This window comes from Cuculus canorus, chromosome 10 (genome assembly GCF_017976375.1).
Source record: "Cuculus canorus isolate bCucCan1 chromosome 10, bCucCan1.pri, whole genome shotgun sequence".
Lineage (NCBI taxonomy): Eukaryota > Metazoa > Chordata > Aves > Cuculiformes > Cuculidae > Cuculus > Cuculus canorus.
In genome coordinates this window covers 21,959,755-21,977,995 of record NC_071410.1, presented here as the reverse complement: position 1 = coordinate 21,977,995, position 18,241 = coordinate 21,959,755, and the positions used below count along the sequence as shown (strand labels likewise).

Below are 18,241 nucleotides of genomic sequence, written 5' to 3'. Positions count from 1 at the left end.
ACCCGTGTCTGTGTGTATGTATACACACACACATGCTGCCTGGACTGCAAGCTCCATGGACTGGAGGGATGTGAAGAGCCCAGTGGAAGAAGGGATTAAAATCAAACCCTGCCTAATGTGGGAGTGCAAACCCCCAGTCTGGCACAGAGTGACAGCTTCACCCCAGAAAGAGAGGGGTAGAGTGGAGAGCTGAAAATTTGGGGTGATTAGAAAAGCAGAACTGAATTTTGAAAGATGAGTTGCTCACCTTCCTCCTCCATCTGCCTCTTCTTCCTGAGCTGTTTGGTGCCTGGGCACATAGCATCTATAAGGCCAGGTGGAGATGTGGTGTACGTGGTGTAGCTCTTCCGGGCAGGATCAGAACCATGTCTGGAATGAAACTGGCCTGGAATGCTGGGGGTGAGAGGGAGCCCAGTTCCTTTGAAAACCAGCTTGTATGGACTTTTCCATGTTTGTTTTCTGTATAAATGGGAGGAGATGATTGTCTTTCAAGTCACCACATCACATGGACTGCGGTGACTGGAAAGAGAAATTTCAGCAGGTCCAAGCTGCAGAGGTGCTGCTGGCAGTTATGGCCCAAGGAGCTGTTGCGCTTTGGATGTTGGTGCAGGCAGATGAGGCTCTTGTGCTCTGGGGAGAGTGTTCCAGCTTTACACCCTGCTTCTCTGACCCCACCTGCTCACACCACCTCTGAATTTGGCTCTCGGCTCTCAGTTTGTGCCTGCAGTTTTGTAGTACCCAAGCTGTGCTATTTTTCATGTATCCCAAGAGCACTGAATAAAGCACCTAAATATACTTTCTGCTCTCTTTTTCTAAAGCAGAGGTTGAATGAGTCTCTTGCAAACAATTTTGTTTCTTTCATTTAAAAGAACAGCCTCCGCCCCCAGCCTGAGCTAAAGCACAGCATTTCTCTTTTGTCATTCCTTTTTTTTTTTTCCTGTGGATTTTATCCTGGCAGCTGAGAACGAACAGGCTTCAAAGACTCTGAAGGTGCGCGGGAACTGCAGGAACGGTGGCCGTCGATGGAACCTCTTCAAGCCTGGAGCTGAGAAGCTGCAGATCAGTCGGGTAAGGTGACGTTCGAAATACAGCTCTGCCTGCTTTGGGGGGCGTGTTTGTGTGCTGCATATTTAGCCCCAGAAGCTAACAATATGCTTTGCCAGCAGCTTCCTGTATCTGTGGTTCCTTGAGTCATAGATGGTTTTTTTGTTATTAGTTATATCGTAGCAATAAAAGAGTAGGTGCGTTATCCTTGCCCCCTTGATGAGTCTCCCTTCGATGTATATCAGAGGCTTTGTGGTCTGGCGGAGGTATTGGGCCTCCCGTGTCCTTGGCTGAGTGTTCCTTGCGGGGGGAAGGAACCACGATGTTTCCTGTTGCCGATAGATTTGCACTGTGGTTTGGATGATTTGACATTTTTTCACTTCTCCTTTTTAACTATGTGTCCTTTGGGTTTGGTGCTGCTACCAGCACCGTCTGGGTGACAAATTCACATTGATGATTCTTTCCTGAGGTGTTTTGCAGGTAGAAGCAGGATCCAGGGACACCCAGGCCCGTGGGCTGGTGTGGGCTTCTGATGGGGCAAGTCCGTGGGCCTGGATGTCCGTGTTGTTCTCTGGGAAAAACTCAGGAAAGATGGCAAAAATGGTATGTTTCTTTGCTTGCGTTGGTTTTCATCCATGCATTTGAAGTCTGGAAACCATGGTTATTTCATAGTCTTGTTTTGGGTTTGTATTGCAAGTGAGTCTGGTGTCACTGGTACCTGACGTGTAAGATTCTGGGTTCTCCCAAACCCAACAGATTTGTGGGCTGGCAACTGGTGTGCTGGAATGAGAGTTATCTAGTGAATAGGGGAGAAGAGCTAAATGCTCTTGTTCTTCCTCTAGGGCAGAGAAAAGGAGGATGATCTGGGAGCCAGGAATTTCCCCACTTGAATCAAGGGAGGGAACTGACCTGTGTTTGTGTCTCAGTGGTTCCTTCCCTCCCCATTCCTATCCTTCCTTACCAGCCCTTTATTGTATTACTTTTCCCTTTGATGGGGAACACCAGTTGCCAGCTCACAAATCTGTTGGGAAACCTTAAAAAGGCAGCAGGAAAGTGAAAATTCATCAAACAAAAACAACAGGTGAAGTTTGGGAATAATTGCTTAAGAAACGTTGCTTCTCCAATGCTGATATCTCAGAAGGATGTGGAACTGGAAAGGGAAATGAGTTGCTTGCGAGTGCAGAGACTTGTGTGTGGTGTTTGGTTCAGACACAGCTGTGGTAAAGGCCTGTGCATCGCTGAGGCAGAGGTTTGGGTGCTGGTCAAGATGCCCTCAGAGACTTGTTCAGCACAGGCGTTAGGCAGCTTGTTGCTCAGTCTGAGTTACTGTGAACAGGCAGTGCGGAACCGGTGCTGTGGTTTATAAATCAGAGATACTGTGATAAGTGCTGCAAGAGTAGGATGTATAAACATGGCTCACAATAGCAGTGCTGGAAAATCCATCTGTTGCCTCTGCCCAAGCTGGGTGAAGACCTATGGGTCTCTAAATGACTTCTTTGCCAGAAAGAATAGTTTTCTTTGGCAAGATTTATGAATTTGAGGGAAGATTCATGGACTTGGGTGTCTCGTCAGGTGTGTTCGTTGACAGCTGATGGTCAGGTGGCAGAACTAGCACAGAAAGGAGGGATTTATGCTTGACCAGAGGCCAAGCTTCTGCAGAAACTGTGCCTGATTGGGAATGTGTGAGGTAGAGAGAGAGAGCAAGAGGATGCTGAAAAAGCTTTGGGCTTGTCCTAGCAGCGTTGGTGCCATCTTGGCGTTTGGAGAGATGTGGATGGATGTGCAAAAAGAACACTGGTATCACTGCGTGTAGTGTGAACTATGGAACTGTTAATGAGCAGATGTCTTGTGAACCCTCAGAAGCCGCTTATTATTTGCTCTGTGCAGTGTGTGGGTTTTGAGGAGATCGTTCCTCTCTCTTTCCCTTTGTCTTTCTTTTGGGTAGAGTTGTATGTGTGATTTAGATATGGCATCTATGAACTGCCTGTTGACCCAGAAGTCACGGTGGAGACTCCTAAGCCCAAGGAGTAATTTTACCAAATGTTTGGCACATCTGTTAACAGCATTCATCATTTTGCAGCTGGCTGCATCTTAATCCATCTTTCCACAGAGCAGGGTTGTCGAAATGCAGTTGTAGAAGTAAGGTAGCAAAGAAGGACAGAAGGCAAGTCTCTAATTCCAGTGCTCCATCATGTCTTCATCCTAGGAATCCACATGTGCATGCACAAATGCGTGTGCTTTCTTACTGCTTATGGCTCTCTCCTGTCCTTCATGCCCGAGCTGTCCTGACAATGCAGGTCTGGGCACAAGTTTTAGAGAGTTTCTGTTGAATAGGTGAGGAGCCCTGCATCCAGCTCCTCAGTCCTCAGCACAGGAAGGATGTGGATCTGTTGGAGCAAGTCCAGAGGAGGCCATAGAGATGATCCGAGGGCTGGAGCACCTCCTGTACAAGGACAGGCTGAGCGAGTTGGGGTTGTCCAGCCTGGAGAAGAGAAGGCTGTGAGGAGACCTTAGAGCAGCTTCCAGTGCTGAAAGGGGCTCCAGGAAAGCTGGGGAGGAGCTCTTGATCAGAGAGAGCAGGGACAGGATGAGGGGGAATGGTTTTCAGCTGCAAGAGGGGAGATTGAGATGAGATCTTAGGAAGAAATGTTTTGCTCTGAGGGTCGGGAGACCCTGGCCCAGGTTGCCCAGGGAGGTGGTGGCTGCCCCATCCCTGGAGGTGTTGAAGGCCAGGTTGGACGGGGCTTGGAGTGAGAGGTGTCCCTGCCCATGGAACACTCACCGTGGTGGTTCCACTATTTTGGATGCAGCCCAGAACGTGATTGGTTTCTGGGTTGTGAGTGCACGTTGCCGGCTCATGTCGAGCTTCTCATCCCCCAGCACCCCAAGTCCTTCTCCTCAGGGTTGCTCTTAATCCATTCTCCACCCATCCTCTAATCATGCTTGGGATTGCCCTGACCCAGGTGCAGCACCTTATACTTGGCCTTGTTGAACCTCATGAGGATCTCACAGCCTCACCTCTCCGGTCTGTCCAGGTCTCTCTGGATGCCATCCCTTTCCTCCAGCATTTCGACTGCTGCACACAGCTTCGTGTTGTCAGCAAACTTGCTGATCCCACTGATCCCATTTCTGTGACTTGCTGGAGGAAGCCACTGCCTAATTGGTCAGAAAGGAAGCTTTGCATGAGAGCCAGCTTTGCCATCCCCTATAGCAGTGACAGGCAGCCCTGCTGTGCAAAGGTGTTGAATATTCACAAACTCCACCAGCCCAGCCTGTCTTTTCTCCTCTCCAAGTCAGGAGCTGTTTGCAGAGGCTGGTGGGGAGTTTCCACTGCAGTGATGGTGGCTCTGCGAATCCACAGCTCCCCAAAGCGGATCCCCCACTGGTGTGGTAATGAGGAATAAGAAATTCAAACCCCGTGCAGCCTCCAAGAGAACAGAGTGAAGGGAAAGTTGATTTCGGCTCTCTTGCTCCCACTGTGCTGCAATGCACAGGGAATGCTGCTTGATATTCAGTACCAGTGCTTGATATTCAGTAGCAGCGCTCCTGCTTTCTATTTTTATCCTCTGGAATGATGCTGAGCGAGCAGTTTGTTTAGTGGCGCTATTTTTTTTTCTGATCTGGAATGTGTCCTGCACCACGTTCCTCTTGCTTTACTGCTTGGGGAGGGAAAGGGGGTGTGGAGGGATCAGGGGCTGCTGCATTCTGATACGTGAGTTGTATGTAATTGTAGGCATTTTCCAGCCCTTGTGTCCATGTGAATAGGCTGGTAGGAAAGCAGTCTCGTGCCTTTCCTGGTGCTAATTAGTTTAAATATCAGTGTGCTGGTTACAAGAAGTTTATACGCGCATATGGAGGTCTGCCAGGGAAGTAACATCCTCTTTGAGTCCCTCTGCCCTCATTTCAGGCACTGAGTATTGGCAGGATAGGGATGATCTGTATGGGTTTTTTTGAGGGGGTGGGAGGTGTGTTTTAGGTCTTGCACTTCTTAGCAGTTCCCTGTGATCTTTACAGCCATCCCTGTGATGGCTTTTTGCCATCGCTTTGCTCCGTGAACCCACTCATAGGCATTTATAAAATGTTTTTTGCAAGTAATGAACACCTGCCTCTGCAGCATTGTTTTATTAAATACAAATGGGCTTGAGAAGGAGAAGCCAGCAGTCTGGTCCAGGCTGACAGACCCTGATGCCCCCGTTCCATGGCCCCATCTGTCTGTGTGAAGGGTGCTCAGCAAGGATCTCTGAGTCGGCAGGGTGTGTGCAGCCTTTTAAGCACCTGAGCTCTGCTGTCCCTAATCCGATTGAGTTTATGAACTGGCCGGCACATGGGAAACGCTGAATGAATGTGTTCAGTCTCCTATGAACTCTAGGTCATCCTTAAACCCATTTGCATCTATTTCGCATGGGTGGACCATGCATTGGTCCCCAGTGACTGTGATGACTATTAGTGCAAACTTTAGGGCTTCTAGTACCAGAAGTGCTTAAACTTACCTTGCTCTGGTTATTTTGTCTTGCTTACAAACAACATTTAAGAGCGCTGTGTTGCTGTACAGAGCAGTGGTGGGGAGACACAAGTCTTAATTATGTTGGTGTAACACCAACAGTGTTTCTTCTCCCCACCTGGAGACAGACAGTGAGTGTGAATCCTTACAGGCAGGACAAGCTTGAAATGACAGAGTGGAGAGCTTTGAGTTGTGAGTTTCTGTTCTGGGTAGTACAAGAGAAGCATTTAAAGTTCTGGACTTAGCGAAGGTTCTCAGCTATCTGGAGGTGGCCTGTAAGCATATATTAAGCAGAATCTCAGCTTCCAGCTGTAGTGCAGTTGGACCTTGAGGTGTTCTCTGTGCTGCTGCAGGTGGTAGGTACTGCATCCCACATCGTATTGTACTTGGCTCAGCCATGGGGTGGCCAGCAGGAGCAGGGAAGGGATCGTCCCCCTGGACTCGGGGCTGGTGAGGCTGCATCTTGAATCCTGGGTTCAGTTTTGGGCCTCTCAGTGCAGGACAGACATTGAGCGTGTCCAGAGAAGAGGACGGAGCTGGGTAATAGGAGCTGTGGGAGCAGCTGAGGGCCCTGGGGGTGTTTAGTCTGGAGAAGAGGAGGCTGAGGGGAGACCTCATAGCTCTCTGCAGCTCCTGGAAAGGAGATTGTCGTGAGGTGAGTGCTGGTCTGTTTTTCCAAGTAACAAGAGATAGGACGAGAGGAAATGGCCTCAAGTCGCACCAGGGGAGATTCAGATAGGACATCAGGAAAAATTTCTTTACTGACAGAGTGGTGAAGCCCTGGCAGAGGCTGCCCAGGGCAGTGAGGGAGTCTCTATCTCTGGAGAGGTGCAAAAAATGTGTAGATGTGGTGCTTCAGGACATGATTACGTAAGCATGATGGGATTGGGCTGATGGTTGGACTTTATGATCTTAGAGGTCTTTTTCAACCTTAATTCTATGATTAAATACATATATAATGGTGACTGTGTGTAATCACCTCTTCTGTAGTTCCAGTGAATTTCTCATTTTAAGTATCACCTTGGAATGGATCATTTTCCCTGTTGTTCACTAGTTCCACCTTGATTGCTCCCCTTCAACTTATTACTCAGCTTTGTCTCTGTGCTGCACTCTGGGATATGATGTGTACAAAAGAAGCTTTAATGTAAACTCAATTTGTGTTGCATTGCTAAAACCTTAATGACATTTTGCTTGGCAGCAGCATGTACTCTGTGCGGTTTGCCCTTCCCCCGTGCACTCCGTTCTCAATAAACTAAAGTCCGTGGTAGGTGTAGCATGAAAAATCTCTCAGTAAATATTAGAAGCTTTTGTGGTGGTTCCTAAGCTCTGGCTGCATTTGTGATTCCAGACCACTGCAATTTCACCAGGATTTAACTGAAAAGGAGCTAAATTTGAGAGGGAAAGGCGTAAGTGCAGGTCAGAGCTTCAAAATCACTCCTGTAGTTGCTGAGATGTGATTTGGAGATGCATCTTCCATACAGAAGGGCTGCTGACACCACTGGTCACTGATTGGTGAATACATCCAGAAACTCATCAAGGGATGAAGGCGAAGTCGTTACCGTGTGTGTGGCTCCCTGTGCTTTCAGGGATGAGGTCCGAGGCGCTTCACTGCTTTGTCAGACTGACATGGCCAAGGGCAATTCCCCTTCAGCTCCTGTGATGGAGAGCTGCAGTTAGGAGGTGGGAGGGCTGTCCTACTCCTGTGGCGCTGGGAGCTGTGTGCCATGCTGTGGCCAAAGCTCGTTATTTGTTTTCATTGGCGACTTGGCAGGAAGATCTAGGAGCATCCCTTCTGCTCCTTTCCCCTACCTGTTCTAATGTGATGATCCTCAGGTAACGTGAGGGGAGGTGTTCATAGAAACCAAATACAACGTACCTCGCCAGCTGGGACCAGTGCTGTCCAGTATCTTTATCCCTACCTGGATGAAGGGATTCAGTGCATCCTCAGTCAGTTTGCAGACGACGCTAAACTGGGTGGAAGTATTGATCCACTTGAGGGGAGGAAGGCTCTGCAGAGGAACCTGGGCAGGCTGCATCCATGGCCAAGGGTCTGCAGAGGGACCTGGACAGGCTGGATCCATGGGTCAAGGCTGCGGAGACGACTTGAGGGCTGGAGCACCTCCCATCCGAGGAAAGGCTGAGGGAGTTGGGTTTGTTCAGCCTGGAGAAGAGAAGGCTGTGGGGAGACCTTAGAGCAGCTTTTAGTCCTGAAAGGGGCTCCAGGAAAGCTGGGGACAAATTTTTTAGCAAGGTGTGTTGCGGCAGAACAAGGAGTAATGGTTTTAAACTCAAGGAGAGGAGATCTGGCTGGATATAGGGAAGGAATTTTTTGACAGTGAGGGTGGAGAGGCCCTGGCCCTGGTTGTCCAGGGAAGAAGGGGAGGGCTGGTCTGTGGAGGTGTTCAAGGCCAGGTTAGATGGGGCTTGGAGCAACCTGATCTGGTTAAAGATGTCCCTGCTGCTGCAAGGAGATGGAACTGGATGACCTCTAAAGTTCCCTTCCAACTCAAAGCATTTTGTGGTCCTTTGAGAAGTGGGAGAGGCTGCAGAGCCTGAACCAGTGCCAGCATCAGACAAAACCACCTGGCAAAGGTACCAGGGAGCCTGTGGCCATTGGGGACCACCTTTGTGGAGGTCTTTGGGCGCTGGCCTTGCGCCATGCTTGCCCGCAGCAGTGGGTTTAACTGATGGTGAATGTAGAGAGTTGCTGGTGGAATAGTTGCTTCCAAGGTCAAGATATATTTTCCTGCAAATGTGCACACTAAAAAAGTGTTGGCATTTGCAGTTTTGTTCTGCTGCTGTTGCTTTGTGTGCTGGTGTCAAATGGAGGCTTTCTCCCCAACGATGGTATATAAGATTTGGTAAGTGAGAGAAAGGAAAGGAAAATAATTCCTGCCTGCCAGAAAAGGCTTCCTGTAAACCACAGCTGGAATGGGATGCCAAGAAGCCGATTCCTCCAAGAGCAGTGAGTCAGTAGTGAATGATCCCCCTTCGCACTCTTCATTCTAGCACCTGCATATCTAACAGCAGAAATAACTCTACCACTGCCCTTTGCATGACGGGTGCTCCTCTCTTGACACACTTCCAGATTTTTAGGTGAGTTCAGCTTTGCCTGGAGAATGAAAGCAGGTCACGCTGGAGCCAGGCAATGATTTCTGGCTGTATTTTAAAGGTGTCTTGCTATGTTGGAGGTGTACTGGGTGTCTCTGAGATATTTAGAGGCGATAGTGGATGGATCATCATCTGCAGAGTGCTGGGGAAGGAACTGAGCTCAATAGCAAGCGGCACATTGCCCAGCATTCACAGGGCTACCTTCTTGCAGCTCCTTCGAGCACTTATGTTGGCTGCAGTCAGGTGATATAGAATCATAGAATGTCCTGAGTCAGAAGGCACCCACAAGGACCATTGAGTCCAGCTCCTGTCCCTGCGCAGGACAACCTCAATATTCACACCATGGGGCTGAGGGCCTTGGCCAAATGCTGCTGGAATAAGGTTCATCACCGTGACTGCTTCCCTGGGAGCTGTTTCGGGGCTCCACTACCCTCTGAGGAATGGGAAAATAAAGAGAAAAAGATAAATTAAAAAAGGTGATCTGAGGGTTGGAGCACCTCTGCTATAAGGACAGGCTGAGAGAGGTGGGACTGTTCAGCCTGAAGAAGAGAAGGCTCTGAGAAGACCTTCCAGTACCTGAAGAGGGCTCCAGGAAAGCTGAGGAAGAACTTTTTATAAGGGCATGGAATGATAGGATGAGCGGGAATGGGTTTAAATCGAAGGAGGGAAGGTTTAGACTAGACATTAATAAGAAATTCTTCACAATGTGGGTGGGGAGGCCCTGGTCCAGGTTTTCCGGAGCAGTGGTGGCTGCCCCATCCCCGGAGGTGTTCAAAGCCAGGCTAGACGGGGCTTGGAGCCCCTGATCCAGTGGGAGGTGTCCCTGCCCATGGCAGGGCATTGGAACTGGATGGGCTTTGAGGTCCCTTCCAACCTAAACCATTCCTTGATTCTATGATTCATTCTATGAAATTATAGAATCATAGAATCACTAGGTTGGAAAAGACCTCTTGGTTCATCAAGTCCAACCATTCCTATCAACCACTAAACCATGTCCCTGAGCACCTCATCTACCCATCTTTTAAATACCTCCAGGGATGGTGACTCCACCTCCTCCCTGGGCAGCCTCTGCCAGTGTCTGATGACCCTTTCTGTGAATAAAAATTTTCTGATGTCCCGCCTGAACCTCCCCTGGCAGAACTTGAGGCCATTCCCCCTTGTCCTGTCCCCTGACACTTGGGAGAAGAGCCCAGTTCCCTCCTCTCCACAACCTCCTTTCAGGTAGTTGTAGAGAGCAATAAGAACCCCCCTCAGCCTCTTCTTCTGCAGGGTAAACAACCCCAGCTCTCTCAGCCGCTCCTCATAAGACTTGTTCTCCAGCCCCTCACCAGCTTCGTTGCTCTTCTCTGGACACGCTCCAGAGCCTCAACATCCTTCTTGTGGTGAGGGGCTCAGAACTGAACACAGGATTCAAGGTGAGGTCTCACCAGTGCCGAGTACAAGGGCAGAATCACCTCCCTGGACCTGCTGGCCATGATTAAAGCATTTCAAGACTTCCCCACAGCAGTGATGCACTGAGGGGTCTTGGCAATGATGTCTGTATTCTTAGAGTCACCCAGAACGGTGCTGCCAGAAGCTGGCTTGTGGGACTGCCTTTGACTCCCAGCTGTTCAGCTGTGTGGGCTTTGCTGGCGTGAGCACCTCTGGAAGGTTCCCACTATCTTTGCAGTGCGACACTCTCAGGTTCTGCACTTTGAGGCTTTCAGCTCTGCAGTGACTCCGTGAAATGGTTAAAAAGCTAACACAGCTTTATCAGCAAACAGATACATTATTTTGTCTCTGTCAAGCCTGCTGAACTTGTGCTGTCAGGTGTTTCCCTTGTGCTGAGTGATGCACACTGCATTATTCCTCAGCTCTGTGAATGAAGGTCTCGGGATGTGCTGCTTACTGCAGGGTGAGAAAGATGTTTCTAGACTCTCCTCTCATCTCTGGAAGCTCAGTGATTTGGGCAGGTGAGTGATTTCTTCCTAAAGGAGGTGGGGATGGAACTCTGAACAACCTGATGTGGTTAAAGGTATCCCTGCTCCTTCGGGGGGCTGGGGGGTTGGACCAGGTGACCTGTAAGGGTCCCTTCCAACTCAAAGCATTCTTTAATTCTGTTCCCCATCACAGCCTCTGTCCCTTCTCTTTACTGCAGCCACGATTTGTACGTGATTGAACTGACCCATGGTCTTGTGATACCCATTTATCTATGTGAGGCTTCAGTGGGACTGGTGGGTGTGTGAGGTGAAAAGTCTCAACCCCTGTTAGCATTGGGTGCAGGGGTGGACAAGGCTGATGGATGCAGGAGGCAGGTAGTGAAGGGAGATGTCTCAAGTATAAACTGAGCAATAATCCTGTGTAAATATGAAGTTTTTGCTCAGGTAATGCTGTCCTGGCCAAAGCTTTGGCTGGGAGTGAATCATAGGATGGTAGAATGGTTTGAGTTGGAAGGGACCTCAATCCCACACCATTTCCGCCCCCACCAGTGAGCAGAGACACCTCCCAATGGATCAGGGGCTCCAAGCCCCATCCAACCTGGCCCTGAACCCCTCCAGGGATGGGGCAGCCACCACTGCTCTGGGCAACCTGGGCCAGGGCCTCCCCACCGTCATTATAAAAAATGTCTTCTTTATATCCAGACTAAATCCCCCCTCCCTTAGTTTAAAGCCATTCCCCCTTGTCCTATCACTGCACTCCCTGATCAAGTGAAGGAAGAACTTGAATCACTGGTACTTTCAAACCAAGGATGTGCTAAGCCAGAAATGGTCAGTTCTCCTGGCTCAGCCAGCTGCACTGTTTACAAAAATACTCAGTCCTGCCTCTAGAGCATTTTGCAGCCAGAGTTGTTATAGGAATGGATTTTGTCCATCATCTGCTAGTAGTTGGAGACTGGACAAGAAGCAGCAGTGGCTGGATCCTCTTGTAGGATTTATTTCCCTACATTCTATATTAGTGCCATCTCTTTCTCTCCTAAGATATATCACTTTTATTTTTAACCCTGGACAAATATCAGATATTCCTCAAGAGAGATTTGTGATTGCAGCTCAGCTTTGACAGTTGAGAAGAGTCCAACTGACACATTCGCCTCATCCAAAATGCTGCTATTTTGAGCTCTGCTTTTGTTTTTAACCATCAGTGCTAAGTTTGCATTTCCTATGGATGATATTTTGGGTTACCATGAGTTGTCACAAAGCAGGTCTGAAGTGGATCTGGCTGTGTTTAAAACTCCACCGTGTGAGGTGGTTGTCTTCCTCTGTGAGTTTCGTTTCGTCTTTTCTGTTTTGATACTCTTGCACCCAAAACCGAGCAGAATTAAATCCCTGCATTGCAGCTGGTCAGCACTAAATAATTTGCTTTAAATCTCATTGGAGCACTCTATAAATGCTTTTGCAGAAAGACTTTTTCTTAATATCTTTGGGTTTGGCCTTAAGATCACAGAATCATGGAATGTTTTGGGTCAGAAGGGACCTCAAAGCCCATCCAGTTCCACCCCCTGCCATGGGCAGGGACACCTCCCACTGGATCAGGGGCTCCAAGCCCCATCCAACCTGGCCTTGAACCCCTCCAGGGATGGGGCAGCCACCACTGCTCTGGGCGACCTGGGCCAGGGCCTCCCCACCCTCACAGCAAAACATTTCTGCCTAAGATCTCGTCTCAATCTCCCCTCTTGCAGCTGAAAACCGTTCCCCGTCACCCTATTCCTGCCCTCCCTGATCAAGAGAAGGCAAAGATAAAGGCAAAGCTGACTTCTCAGGTACTTCTTTGGAAATCGGGCATTTTCCAGCTATTATTTTACAACTATTAGAGCGGCAGATCATGAGGTGGTAACCTGGTTATGCAAACAAACCCACATCACTGATGGCCAAAAATAGCTTTGGTAGATGTGCAGTAAGGTGGAAACGAAGGCCTTTGATTCTCATAGAGCACACAGAGACGGGAGGAGGCGAGAGGGGAGGCTGCAGCTTTTTGTTTAAAGCCTCACAGGAGATATGTAGAGAAAGCGTGTTTGCTGGAGATGAGCAGTGTATTACTGCTTATAATTTCAGTGGGATAAGTACTGCCTTCCTTATACAAAGAGCGGACTTGTGTTTTGAGAGATGGCACTTGCTTCCCAAGGGTGTTAATTTTTACCATACAGATCCCACACAGAGCACGAAGAATACTGGAGATGAGTTAAAAAAATGTTTTCTTTACTTTTCCTCCACTACTTAGACCATCTCTTATACAACAAAAGCCTGCTCGCTTCTGTAGTCTCGTGTGGTCCTTAGGTAGCCCGCTGGTCCACGGCTGTGGGAGATGGTTTCACATCTCATTGTGGAGATGTTTTCTTTGTCACCTGGGCTTAAGCCTTCATCTGCCAGGGGAGGTTCAGGCTGGACATAAGGAAAAAATTTTTCACAGAAAGGGTCACTGGGCACTGGAACAGCTGCCCAGGGAGGGGGTGGAGTCACCTTCCCTGGAGGTGTTTAAGGGATGGGTAGATTAGGTGCTGAGCGGCATGGTTTAGGGAGTATTAGGTATGGTTGGACTTGATGATCCAGTGGGTCCTTTCCAACCTGGTGATTCTATGATTAGTCTCCCCTCTTTCAGCTTGAAGATATGTATAAATATATGTATGTATATTCCAAAGATATATCACAGAATCACAGAATCACAAGGTTGGAAAGGACCCATTGGATCATCGAGTCCAACCATTCCTAACACTCCCTAAACCATGTCCCTAAGCACTTCATCCACCCGTTCCTTAAACACCTCCAGGGAAGGCGACTCGACCACCTCCCTGGGCAGCCTCTGCCAGTGCCCGATGACTTTCCGTGAAGAATTTTTTTCTGATATCCAACCTGAACCTCCCCTGACGGAGCTTCAGGCCATTTCCCCCTTGTCCTGTCCTCTGTCACTTGGGAGAAGAGCCCAGCTCCCTCCTCTCCACAACCTCCTTTCAGGTAGTTGTAGAGAGTAATAAGGTCTCCCCTCAGCCTCCTCTTCTCCAGGCTAAACAACCCCAGCTCTCTCAGCCGCTCCTCGTAAGACTTGTTCTCCAGCCCCTCACCAGCTTCGTTGCTCTTCTAATGAACCTTTTCTTCTGCAAAGCTTTCAGAGCAGAGATTTTTATTGTTTAGCATATTTCGGTCCGTCCATCGCCACCACCCCACCCCGCCCCCAATTTTCTTATAGGTAGGTGCCTGTTTCAAGTCTTCGGATTCTTTGCCTCTTCCAAACCAGGATGTTTTCTAAGCAGGATTCAGCCTGTTGCTGTTTAGGTTGTGCCAGTTGAGTATTGCTGGGTTCTGAAACAGCTGACCTCAGCTTTGCATCAGCAAGCACAGCTACGCAGAAAGGAGAGATTAGTGCTGATTTATTGCCCTGTCAATTAAATGAAGCACTAGGGTTCTTGCTGCCTGGCTGAGAGGTGAAGTGTGGTTGGTGGTGACAGAAAAAGTTCAGTTTCTTTAAATGTAACCGCTTGTTTCTATACATTTATGTTTAATTAAAATACTCCTACATCCTGCACTCCTCAACATTAGTTCTGAAGTTTATTTTGAACCACTGCCAGGGGAATACATTGTTATGGCATCCTTTTTCCACATCTGTTAGCAGGAAGAGGATAATTGAGGAAATCTCACACAGATTTAATTGGGGACTGAGGGCAGGAGCATAGAGGGGGTAAAACCCAGCGCAGAAGTAGGTCAGAAGTTTGGCAGTGGATAACGCTTGCTCGACACTGAGCAGTCAAAGGGCACGGAGCTGCTGTAGGTGGCTGTGGGTCTGCTGCGATTTTGGGGTTAACCAGGTAATTGGTGGTGGTGTGAGAAGAGTTGCCTCTCATATAGCTTGTATAATGTGCCCCGTATTGGGTCCAGCCATCTCTGTGGAGTAGAGCGTGGTGCAGCCACCTCTGTGGGCGTCGTGAGGGCAGGCAGGGATGACTTGTGGCTTTGTGCAGAGTGGGTGAGGAAATGAGGGTGGCTGGGAGCCCCTCAGCTCTCCTGTTGGAGACAGGCTGTATGCAATTTTAAGCTCTAGTTCAGGAAGGCAGGCATCATGCTCCGATTTGCAGCTGCCTGTGATGTGCTGGAGAGCTGCAACCTTGCCGGGATGAGCCCTGAGCTGTGCAGGGAATGCATTCTCTCTTCATACACCATCAGCCCCTCCATCGGTGCGGTTAAGCCATGGCTCTTGTGCTGGCAGCAACACCTCTGAGGCGGGGTCAGGAGCTTCTGCCAATCCTTATTTCATTATCTGCTTTTGCCTGGTGTGGCTGCAACGAATGGCACTGTTGGGCAAATCTGCATTAGGCGTTCCTTTTTCTGATGACTCTTCTGCTGCCTGATTACATCCACATAGAATCATAGAATACTTTGGGTTGGAAGGGACCATGAAGATCATCCGGTTTCACCCACCCTGCAGAGAGCAAGGACATCTTCAACTGGATCAGGTTGCGTAGAGCTCCAACTAACCTGACCTTGAATGTTTCCAGGGATGGGGCGACTTGTGCCAGTGCCTCCCCACCCTCAGCACAGAAAATTTCTTTCCACTATATAGTCTAAATTGCTCCTATTTTAGTTTAAAACCATTGCCCCTTGTCCTATTGCTACAGGCCCTGCTAAAAGGTTTTTCCCCTTCTTTCTTATCAGTCCCCTTTAAGTGTTGAAAGGCTACAGTAAGGTCTCCTAGAAGTCTTCTCTTCTCCAGGCTGAACAACTCCAGCTCTCTCAGCCTGTCCTGATACAGGAGGTGCTCCCGACCTCAGATCATCTCTGTGGCCTCCTCTGGGCTTGCTCCAACAGCTCCATGTCCTTCCTGTGCTCAGGATTCCAAAACTGGATGCAGGGTTCCAAGTGGGGTCTCCCGAGGACAAAGCAGAGGGGCAGAATCCCCTCCCTCACTCTGCTGGTCCCACTGCTTGGGACGCAGCCCAGGACATGGTTGGTTTCTGGGCTGCAGGCGCACATTGCCGGCTCATGTCCAGTTTCTCATACATCAGGACCCACAGGTTCTTCTCCACATGGCTGCTCTCACTCTCTTCATCCCTTAGCCTGTATTGATACTGAGGATTGCTCTGGCCCAGGTGCAGGACCTTGCACTTCACCTCATGATGTACTCATCTCTGGATGCACAGTGCAGGCTCTTGGTCAGGGTTCTAACAGCATGCTGGTTTTCCTTGAGACACTTGCTCTGTCCTCTGGACCTATTCTCTAGTCTATACCTTGGACTTCCTGTGCCTGGACATTCCGTAAGGCAAACATGTGCTACACATGGCGCAGGAGCAGGGCTGCACCCCCAGGCAGGTTCCTGCCTACTGCACCACGCCAGCACCACTGTCCACATGCACCACAAACTGACTTGGCATGCACGGATACAACACCCCGTAACCAGCAGCACATAGGGTTGTGTGGGTGTCGCAGGTGCCTCCTGCAGGGACGGCATCAGGCTGGGGACATGCAAAACTTGTTGTGGGAATGTGGCAGGCAAAAGGAGTAGAGGAGGAAAACCCACAATGCTCATGACTGGCGCCTTTTTAGTATCTCATTTGTGGTGTTTAACAGCCACCCCACGTGCTGCCAGCGAGGTGGGCAGGGATGGGTTAGAGCTTTCATAGAGCCAGGAGATAAACAGCAGATAATCACACTAAATTGTCCTGTTCTTTAATATCATCTCCCTGACACTGTGTGATACTGGAAAACTCATAGCTTTTGCTGTACTTCAGCATTCCCATCCCTAGAAGGGGCAGTGTAGCCCTGGCCTCCCTCTGGCAGTGTTGTGATCATATCCTGCCTGTTTGGATTGAAGACATGTTGAGCATCAAGATGTTTCATTTGATTTTGTGCTGCTGGGATTGCAGTGCCGCTGCAGTTGTGTCCCTTGGGATTTCTTTTGTAACTTGGAGGTATGGCACCATAGTGTTGGTGTGCAGCACAAAACCTGGATTTCCTGGCTGGGATCACCTTGTCCAGGGATGCTCAAGGTTATTGAGCAGAGAGGATGTTGCGGGATGGCCCTGGGAGTTGCCCAGTGCCCAGAAGGAGAGGCTGAACACCCAGATGGCAGCCAGATTGCCCGGGGCGGTGCAGTAACAACCAGGAGCAGAACTGAAGGGAGACCTCACTGCAGTCTACAGCTTCTTCACCAGGGGAGGAGGAGGAGCAGGTGCTGAGCTCTTCTCTGTGGCCACCAGCGACAAGACCCAAGGGAATAGCAGGAAGATGTGCCAGGGGAGAGTCAGGTTGGACATTAGGAAAAGGTTCTTCATGCAGAGGGTGCTGGAGCCCTGGAACAGCTCCCAGGGAAGCAGTCACGGCGCTGGGCTTGACAATGTTGCAGAATCCTTTGACCAGTGAACTCGGCCCCATGGTGTGAATGTTGGGGTTGTCCTGTGGAGGGATGGGAGTTGCACTCGGTTGTCCTTATGGGTCCCTTCCAACTCAGCTTGTTCTGTGATTCTATGGGCGCGCTTTGCTCATTGTCTCCCAAAACTGGAGCTGAGCAGAGTTGGCAGCTGGTGCCTTTCCCAGGTCCATCCACTGCCCCAAGCCCTGTGGTTTAGCTCCAAGCCGGGAGCAAACCAGCTCAAGCACAAGATGCTGTGTGTTTGTTGCTGAATCGAGCTGGTGGCCCTGGGTTGGGGCTGACTGTTGTTTTGAGCTTGTGCAAACAGTGAGAAACAGTGTTTGCTAAAGAGCCCACAATGCAAACGCAGACAGATACTTTCTAATAGACAAAACAAGAGAAGAAGGGCTTTAATAACGAATCTTGCTGTGTAATATTTTTACAGGGTTTCCTGAAAGCCTCTTCCACCAGCAATGCCAACCTAAGGCATCAACAAATGTACTTTTGGGTTAGAGACTGCTGTAATTAGGAAATACAAACACACAGGGACGGTTGGGGGTAATTTGCCTGGTTTTAAAGCCTTGAGGGAGTCTCTTCTCAACCTTTCTCATCCAGACACGCAGAGCAGAAACTTTCTCAGCTTCTATTTAAAAAAAAAAACCAACAAAAAACAGAAAGAAAACTCATTCTCATGGTAGCAGCAGGTCCAACACTGTTTCTGAGACCACGATACGGGGCAAACCCCTCCCTGCTGCTCTGCCTTCCTGCCAGGGGGTTTGGGGTTCTTTCCTCATTGTTTCTCTCTAGGATTCTCCCCCTAGGTCAAAGTGTTATGCTGTGGGAGCTGCTGCACTGATTAACCTGTGTATTTGCTCTGGGATGAGTCTTTCTTTCCTGCTGCCAGTTGTAAAGCCCACTGGGGCCACAGATGCGTTGGCTTGTGCTGGAACAGAATGTACCAAAACTACAGTCCTCAAGGATGTGGCTTTGTGTACTACAGTGGCTGATGTCAGAGGATGGAAAAGGTCTATTTTTTTTTCTGGAAATCTTTATTCTTAATGTGCATTTGAGAGAGAGAGGCAAAAAAAAATGTGTTCTGCTAAACCTAAGTTAAGAAGCTTGTTCAATTTTTAAACAGTTACATAAAGCCATCAGAGTCTGACAGGAGAGAGATGCAAGTTTGGGCAAAAGAGAAAGGGAAAAAGAAGCTGAAATGGAGTGCTGAAGATAATTCCCCCAGGCTTACACCTAAAACAGCCTTAACTCAGAGATGAA

General features: G+C 49.1%; 1 protein-coding gene across 1 annotated transcript in view; it reads left to right on the top strand.

Annotated features, from left to right (window-relative positions):
• Positions 1 to 926: 926 nt before the first annotated feature.
• The window catches only part of ARHGEF9 (Cdc42 guanine nucleotide exchange factor 9), a 201,798-nt gene continuing 184,483 nt past the window's right edge, over positions 927 to 18,241 (top strand). The window contains exon 1 of the mRNA XM_054075195.1: positions 927 to 1,068. The gene's annotated coding sequence lies outside the window, so the exon portion shown is untranslated. The remainder of the gene's footprint in view (positions 1,069 to 18,241) is intronic.